The following is a 9,698-nucleotide window of genomic DNA, read 5'->3' on the forward strand; positions in this document are numbered from 1 at the left end:
AAGATGTCATTAGTGGGTACACAGTCACCAGTACATTATAATCTGTTAATATTTGCAAGATCTAAATATTAAGCGAGTATTATAGGACCACACTGCTCACATTTGACTTCAATAGAGTATCAAATTAACAACTCTTAAAGAGTAACATAATATAAGCATTTTGTTGGAACAATTATCCTATGGCCTTTATATACAAAGTTAGTGTCATATTACTCATCAAAGCATTTTGTGGATGAATAATAACCATAGGGCAAGACCTCTAACCTTGCTTACAACCTTTAAGGAATTTTGGAGTAATTTGTGCTTTTTAGTACATAGCGATCTTTAGGCACTGCAGTTTTTGAATGGAAATCCGATTCCACTGGTGTAATCTGTTTAGTAATGTTTTTGTTCATTGTAAGTGGACCAAATATTTGGATGATCCTAAACAAGCATAATAATTGAATATGCTGTTTCATAGCAGCAGGTGTTTGAAATCTTGAGCTTGTCTTTACATAATGAAACATTTTGTAAACAAAGGCAGGTTATTATGTTGCTACAGTTTACTGGGGATATGCACAACTGAAACAACTAATTTTCTTGATAGCATACTGTAATCATGCTGTTATTCTTCTGAGCTTTGTAGAAAGCTCTGTGCTGCCTATTAATAGTTTCTCATTCCTCCTCGTTGCTACAGGGCAGATACAGTACATTTCACTTTTTTTTTTTTTTTTAATCGCTGATAATAATTTAAACAAAACTATCCACAATGTTAAATGTAAAATAAATCGATTTAAACCAATTGTTCCGACATTTTGATATTTTGTCTTTTATGATCTTGAATGGAAAACAGAACAGAACTTACCTATTTTTTAGACACCATGATACATTGTCCCAATGATGTTCATATTATATATCATTTGTAAGTTTAAAACAAATAGATAACAGTAGACAACATTTCATATAATAAATAGATTCATTTAAAAAAATTGGTTCATTTATTTTAATGCACACTGTTCCCGCACACCACCCTTTAACCGGCTCATGGTACCAATGTTACTAGGAGGCCGTTGAGAACAGTGACCCTGCACTCCACAAATGAGGATCTTAACCACCATGCAAAATGCCAGGCTCTTCTGCACTTGTGGTATAGCTCTTCTAACCTCATCTCATCTCATTGACTGTGGATATAATGGCAGTGCATCACACAAAAATACCAATTACACACAAAACAGTGTCATCATGATTTACCTGGGTTTCCCTAATCAACTGCAGCAATACATTGAATACACAATATATGATAACTTTCAGTTATAAAGAAGGAGCTTCTTGATCTGTATCTAAATCTATTGGAATCTATTGCGGACCATGCTATCAGCAAGTATGTAAACATTTTTGATGATGTAGAAGTATAAAAAACATAAAACTAAGAATAGATCTGAACAGAGTCCTGTACCAACCTGTTTGGATTAGCAAGCCTGTGGTAGGATTAATTAATGCAAGTCACCAAAACAATTGTTTGTTTTTTATAATCCTAGCTAAATATTACACTTTCATGGTTTCAAACAACACTATTTTGTTGTAATAGAAATTGAGACTGTTACAGTTTGCATTTTTACATCTCATCACATTTTCTATTCCCTGTTGTATTACTTCAAGTCCTGAAAGGTCAGAAAAGGTCAGGACCTTTTTGACATTTCTTCAACAATTAGGTTGTGGGCATCATAAACAATAAATCTGTAGCCACTTCGAGCCAGTCTGGTGGGTCTTATGTATGTTCCTTTTATACTGCACCTGTGACAATTGCCTTGTGTTCGTAAAGCTAACAGGAGTCAGGTTAAAGGTCAGAGGTTGAGGCACTGTCAAGAGGAAGTTATTCTTCAGTCCACTGAGTCAGTTTTCATTTTCATCTTATGTGACATCCATCTGTCAATCAGGGAATTAAAGTTGTTGTCCTGTACTTAAGGCTGGTATGTCACAAAGAATAGTCCCACTCTTTCTTACTTGTTTACATCTAATTGCCCCTTTCTTCTAATTTAAACCTGGATCAAAACTGACTTTTCTCCCAAGGTGTTGTACTGTTTTGTGAGAAGCATTTGTCAAACAGCCTTTAGTAACTTGAAAAAAAAAAATACTGTGAATTGGTATGGATTACAAAACTATGTTTCAAAAGGGGATTAGGGCTAATTACGTTATTCGGCTACTATTACTTTTTCCCCTCATAAATAGATAATGACTAGATGGTAAATAGATGTGTTTTTGCCTCTTACTGGTCCTGTTTTCATATGCCACATAGCACTTTAGTTTTGTATATGTACAACTTTTCAAGTATCATACCAAACCAAAATAAAGCAGATAAAAGCCTGTTTGTTTTCTTCCTAATGAAAGCATTTTTTTTCAAAAAATATTGACACCCAACGGTCATCTACATAGTTCTTTTTCAGTTCATTCTGAATGTGCATGATTGTGGAGAAGACTCTGTCATTATTATGCTGTAAACAGAATAAAAGCTGTACAATTATCACTTAAGAATCTGTTATAAAGATTAAATAATGCATCTATTTGTTACATATCTTATATACATACCATATTTTGGTATAGACAATATTATCTAGTTATTATTAATAAATGTAGGCTGTAGCTATACTGTGTTGTTAAAAAAATGTAACTAAGACATAAGAAGATGATATGTAATAAGTAATAAAGACACCTACAGAGAACAATGGCAGACCACCAGAAAGATATGGAGGGGCCTCATATGACCATATCTATATTTTTGTGGTATTTATATAAGCTGTTGTTCTTAAATTTGGGCCCCTTACCCTTTCCTCTAACAGATTTTTTGATAAAATACAGGTTTGGAACCATTTTAAGGGTTAAACCTTGTTTTCCTACAGCTGCCTTACTAAGCTATGGTTGCTGATTTTGAAGAATTCACCTAGCAAAGTAAAGTGCCCCAGTTTCATCTTAAAATCTTTTTTTTTTTTTTCTTCACATCAAGAAAAAAAAAAACTAATAATAATAATATGGGATCTAACAAAAAGATTATTTTGATGCCTTCCTAACGCCCTTATTTTTTTTATCAACATTATTTATAATATTCTGCCTTTCCCCGCACAGTGTTCAATGGAGCATTAAAGGATTGCAAGTTGGTGATTAACGCAGCAGCTTCCTATTGGCGTATACATGTTTTACCCGCCAGGCACTGGGCAGTAAACATAATGTAGTCGTGGCTGTTTTTGGTTAGAAGAGGGAACAAAACAAACCTGTATTTTATTATTGAATGTTTCAGATGTTTGGAATGTTCTCTCTGGAATTTTTCCATCTCAGACACCCAAACTCATGGAAGTCCCGCATCAGCCGTGTATTCTTTTAAAACACGTTCAATATATAAAAGTAAGTGCAGTGGTTCAGCATGCTGGTGCGCCGACCCCCTACCTCTGACTGCGATCGCTGCACAGCTGGGAGTTTGATCATTTACCACAGGGGGTGCCTTTTCTCTATCAGAGGCTTACCGTCTACCCACTAGAAAAGAATAATACACGGTCTGCATTCCATACAGAATTGCCCATACCTGCTGTAATGACACAGTACAGTACAGTAAACTGGCTACTGGGAGCTGAAAGGCCGTAACTTTAGAGCATTGCAATAAAAGTCTCTGTGTGTGGGCAAAATTAATCTCCTGTGGGCTTTAAAATGATTATAGAAATTAGATGTGGTACCTATAAAGCTCTGTGATTTCAGGCAGTAAATAAATTCAATCAGGACTGCTTTGAGTGCTTCGATGCAGTACATTTCAAAAGACCAGCAGCAGAAGAAGTAGTTTTGTTGGAATTACTTTTTTTAATGTATTAAAGACATTGTAGGTAGCATAATAGTTCCATACAATTTCTCTTTGTACAGCAATTAATTATATAGGTCTCAAATGAGCATTTCTGAAAGAAACACATCAGTGATTGGGGCAGAAAGACAACTGTTAACAGTCAGAGGAAAGTAAGACCCCCCCCCCCCACACACTTTCTGTTTGTTGTGAGTATATAACATCTGCAAGGATTGTAGCCAAGTATTTTGTCAGATGCCACTGAGCCAGGGTTTATTGAAACTCAAGAGATAATCTTCCCAACCTTCAAATAATAAATACAGACAAAACTGCTAGACCAGGAATGCTATTCAGTAAAAACAGAAAACAGAGAAGTGTTGAAATGAATAAGAAAGACAAATTTTGAATGGTTTCCTTTCATTATTTCCGGAACACATGCTCCATTTAGCCTTGCCATTTCTAATGGAGTAACTTTTCAAAATGCATCGCCACCAGATGATGATGATGATGTCAGATAATTTCCCGTTCATTTTTTTAATGTTTTCCAGAAGTGAATTACTGGATGCTTCATGTGTGTCAGCGACATCTTTAAAAGCCTGGGAAATTCAACCATTTTGACTGATGGAGACTCACAAACTTCGGTTCAGCAATACCGAATCAGTCACTGACTGGAAGCAGGGTATGGGCCTGCACAGCGATTACCCGGTAATTACGGTTTCTAATTATATCTGAATAATAACAGCAGGATTGAGTTTTTACCTTGCAGGTAAACCATCAAGGAATAAAAACACATGAGACTAAACCAGCTGGAGCAGCACTGCCTTTGTTTCAGTGCTGCACTGCATGCAGACCTCTCAGGCAGGCTGTTGCACAGATGTTCCTATTTAGAAACAAACAAGCCTGTATGGTAAACTGAGACCTGAAGCGCAAAGCAGAAACAGTTTTATAAAATATAGTTTTTAGTGAATAAGCTGTAACAGGTTTTAAAACAAATGATGGCATACCAAGTTATCAACAAGCACTGACATTATTTTATTGAGAGAAGGCTTCTCTTCGTAAAGGAAGTTGATACTTTCAGGATTTACAGTATGTAAATAGAATAAGAAAATTGACGTGATAATGACATTGTTACATGCTTGTCAGAGCACTGGTAGGCAATAGGTAAAAATAATAATTCTAATATATTGAAATTCAGAAGATTTTTTTGAGACAGACTGTATAGAGTAAACTGTTGAAAGTAATCAGCAAATACTGAGAATTTTTTAAAAAAAGCTTTTTGGAACAATCTTCAAGAACTTCTAGGAGCTAATGGTGTACAAAAGCTGTATTTATATTTGTATGTGTGTCTGCGTGTCTATCCTTGGTCATTCCCTTTCTCTGTCACGTCTCTGTCCATTGCTAAACTATTTGCTAGTTTGGCACCTACAACTCTGAACTAAACTGAAACATTGTTCAAACAATGCAACATAGCTGCATTCTACACAATAATCCTGCAACATTTGATTTGTATGATCTTCCTTCATATTGGGCTTGAAGTGTTTGCAGGTGAATTAGTGTCAGTTATGGGTTTTATTTTGTGTGCTGTGTTTGATAATACTTGTAATGCTGTGCTCTGGCCATCAGACATGTATTTGTTTATTTTCTTTAGTTGATCATATATTTTAGGATAATGCATATTCTTGATGGTTAGTCAATAGCTTAAACTATTCCAATTATTATTGCATTTGTTAGTTTCTTGTGGGGAAAAAATACATAAATAACTAGTTACTGTTTTTCTAAAGTATTACCATGATAAAACAATATAGCAGCTTTGTGGAAATGCTGAAATTTAAAAGTCATTAACACACCCAATGTGTTTGCCATATTAGTCATGGTCGAGTGTACACTTCAGGGGGGAAAATGGAGAAGGAAGCCCCAAAATGGTGCTCCTATTATTTCAATGTCTGTTTGAATTCCAAAGTGCATTTCCTTATTATTCAACAGCAGGTCACATAGGAGGGTAGCAGAAGTCTTTGGGAAGCAACACCTGCAGTTACATTCAAAGGCCTGACATTTGCAAGCAGCTTCTGAAGTGGCTGGGCATTGTCCTGAGGTGAATAAAGGACCAAGTTTTCTACCTGAACAGCTGAAGCATTCCAGGACCATTACAACCCTGGTGCCTGATTTACAAGTAATGAGTCCTGCTGACTTCAGTTTGTAAGAAATGGATGTCCCACAGGGTCATCCATTTCTAAATAAAAAAAGGGTTGGGGTTTTTAATAAGTTTCCTATCCACAGATGCCATCCACCTTTTATTCTATTCTTTCCGTTACTATAGTCTTCACAGCGATTCCCAGAGTTCTGGTCAACACTCCCAGCACTGCATAGCATGCAGCTAGGCAGGGAACCCACAAAGTAAATACTGTACTGTATTTTCATGTGGTAACGAAATAAACCTATTAAAATGTAATCTGAGCAGCACTGTAGTTGTGACATATTTATAATTTGAGTAATTTGCCATTTTCCTCATATTCAATATGACTTCTGCTGAGTGCAGCAGTATTGTACTGAAATAACAATTCTACACAGTTTGATAACGTGTTGATGATTAGAAAATGTGTGTGGACAATTAAAAAGAAAACATGCTGCAGATTCTGAGTAAGGCATTCTATACAGGTTTCATCAGTACAGTACCTGTCTCAGTGTTTTATTAATTGATTTTTTAAATGAAACACTGGAATGGCTTCTTGGCCTGAAATAAATTTCAACAGAGCCTTTCGAATTATTGTTAGATTTGTACTTTTAAATCAAACAACACACAACTGAAGAGATTTTGATAGATCTGACAAATGTGCCCCACTCCTTTTTATTATTTCTGCTCAAACATAATTATTTATTGTATTTCTTATGTTCTCTCATTTGAATTTTCTCTTACTTACTACTGATATTATTGTATTTTATAACTGCTATTAGCTGTAATGTGATATTTTGTAATGTGATCCTTTGTAACAACTGTAAGTCGCCCTGCTAAGAAATAAATAAATACATAATAATAATAATAATAATAATAATAATAATAATAATAATAATAATAATAATGTGATCTAAAGTTTTTAAAAGCAGCAAGATCAATCAATCAATCAATCAATCAATCTTTATTTTATATAGTGCCTTTCATAGTGGACCACCATCACAAAGCGCTTTATAAGAAAATCCATGATACTTTAGATACAGAGAAATGCATAATACATGCATTTCTTTTTGTGTAGCTTTTCTAATTTTCTTTTTAAGAATAATCATCTTATATAATGAGGTGACCTATAAGAAGCTAATGCACCTGATAATTCCATGGTTAATGTTATGAGTTTAGCTATTTTGTGCTTGTGATATTAGTTTTTGGACCTTTCTTGAGAAAAGTATTTGTGAGTTATTACAGGAATATATTGATAGGGGTCATGTGCAGTTAGTATGGGTGAAATGTAATAATACAATTAGTACTGCTTAGAAAAAATAATTAGAAAGTGAAGTTAAAGTCAAGAGATACCTAAATGCTATTTAATATTACAGAAAAAAAAATTAATATACCATATTATTTTAATAAGGTAATCTATGCATAATGTATGGCATACAGTAGGTCTGTTGATTAAAAATTAAAAAGTCATTGCTTAGAAAATGAATGTCATAAATGCAAAATTGAATTTTTTAATTGCTTTTATGGAAATACATTGTAATGAAATAGCTCATGAGAGACTGTAACTTCTGTCATTGGAAGTTAGTGGCACAACGAATGACATGAATCTTATTAGCTGGTTAAAATCAATAGTGGCACAAAGGTTAATAATATGGCTATAGTGGTTTCAGTGTTTAAATGGTAAACAAATATAACAAAAATCATAAACAGCATAGCACTTTATGTTTAAAGTTTGATCGAAAATGTACTGTTTCACGGGGGTCATGATTTTATGATTTTTTGGGTTTGTTGGTTGAAGAAATGGCATTGTTTATAGTATCTTAATATTTATGTTAACCATATAACTATATGTGAAAAATTGTCATAAAAAGTATAATATAAAGATGACTAGAAATACTAAATCAAGTCTTATTTTTCAGTGAAAATGTGTAAAATACTTTAAATGGTAAAGGAGCATTCACACAGAAGGTTTAAATGTACAGCCTTAGTTGACGTCTAATGTTCTTTTGAATTTGCATATAGCTATACAAAAGTTTAGAACCACTTTTAAAAGGTTGCAGGATTTCATTCTTGGCCTGATAATAACGGTAATGCAAACTGCACTGTTATTACAGGACAGCAGTACTCTGATGTTACTGTCCAGATTGGCTTTGTTCTCTTTGTTTTATTGTCTTACCATACTCTAAATATCAGAACATACATGTAAACCTTCTAATCTTTTATTTTCCAAAGACATTATATTATGTGGTGTGGAATTCAGCGGTATGAGAGATGGAGCTGGACATGAACCAAATTAATATTATCTGAAGCTTGTCCCCCATTGACTTCCATTATGTTCTGGAAGGGACATGCACAGTATCAATGTGATTATAATACCAGGTATGTTATTAACTGTCTCGCTAAAATTTTTGATAAAACAAACATCTTGAGAAACCACAGATAAAGGTATTATAAATAACCATCTTCAAAACATGCCTTTAAATAAAAGGTGGGAAATGGGCACAGTTTCTTAAAAAGAAAAAGGGCTCCTGGCTGATGTCTAAGTTTGCCTGCTCACCTGTTTTGTCCACACTTGCAGTGAGAGATGAGTAATGGTCAGTTTGCACATAGACATGTTCCATGTTGAATAGCACTGATCCCATTGCCAATCCTGGATTTCAGGGCTCAGTTTCTCTCTCTGTAACAGATGTTTTGTGGAATTCTATTTTTCATTGGGTTGTTTTACATAAAATACCATTATTTTTGCTAACATTTTAATTACTTTATATTGTGCTTTTAATGCCTTTCACGCTTCAGTGTAGGTGGCTGCCTCTGGTGAAAGATTGGATATAATCAGGATTATGTTGAGTAATAGCCACCCTGAAGTTGGAGATCTGTCTGTTTAAACTTGTGTTGCTCACTGTTGTGCTTGCTTTGCAAATACTTAACTTTGAGTCGTTATTGGTGCCAGGTCGTCCAAAGAAAAGTACTCAAAATTCACAGCAAGGCAGCAAAATTAATTATAACCGTGGAATACTATGGTGGTAATTTTTCCACATGCTGGAAGATTAATTGCATTGCACTTTCCACGCACTTCACTAAATGATCTGATGAATGTATAATCATTCACAGATTTCTTCAATGCTGAAAATTGATTACCTTTGATTAGCCCTGATCCGCACAAAGAGCCCTGACAGAGTATCAGTGAAACATTGAAACATACAGACAAAGTAACAAATGATTTAATTACCAGTGTGCCTGTTAATGTAAGATTCCCTGCAGTGATCTTGGCGTATCAGGGCTCTGTAATATACCTGTGGTTTTTGGTTAATTCTGTTAAGGTTTAGATAATATTTCCTTGTATTCTCCAGTTTTTCTACTTGGATATTTGAAGTGCTGTAATTGCTTTAATTGCTACAGAAAGGTAGTAACATCTCTGCAAACTTTACATTTAACAAGATAGATTTGTGGTGTTATTATAGTACTTTTTAAATAGAGATTGTACAAACACATGATGTGTTTTCCAATGAATATCAGTTATCTGGTGATTACACCCTTGCATACCTTGTTTATTCATTAACTATATTGTATTATGCTTGTTGGCAATGATAATCTTTTGCATATAAAATAAATAAGTGAGATTCTTGTAATGCCTTGCAACCATAAGGTATTACCTATGCTTAAAGCGTCAAATATAACCTAATAAAATGTATCTAAAAAACAAACAATACTAATATAATTTATAAATTC

The 9,698-nt window shown here is 34.2% G+C and overlaps 1 long non-coding RNA gene across 1 annotated transcript in view; it reads left to right on the forward strand.

The window, feature by feature from the left end:
• Window positions 1-6,201, forward strand: part of LOC131698538 (uncharacterized) — an 8,322-nt gene extending 2,121 nt beyond the window's left edge. Inside the window, exons 2-3 of the long non-coding RNA XR_009307623.1 lie at window positions 4,348-4,504; window positions 5,783-6,201. This is a non-coding gene — a long non-coding RNA (uncharacterized LOC131698538). The remainder of the gene's footprint in view (window positions 1-4,347; window positions 4,505-5,782) is intronic.
• Window positions 6,202-9,698: the final 3,497 nt, after the last annotated feature.

Source organism: Acipenser ruthenus, chromosome 18 (assembly GCF_902713425.1).
Source record: "Acipenser ruthenus chromosome 18, fAciRut3.2 maternal haplotype, whole genome shotgun sequence".
Classification (NCBI taxonomy): domain Eukaryota; kingdom Metazoa; phylum Chordata; class Actinopteri; order Acipenseriformes; family Acipenseridae; genus Acipenser; species Acipenser ruthenus.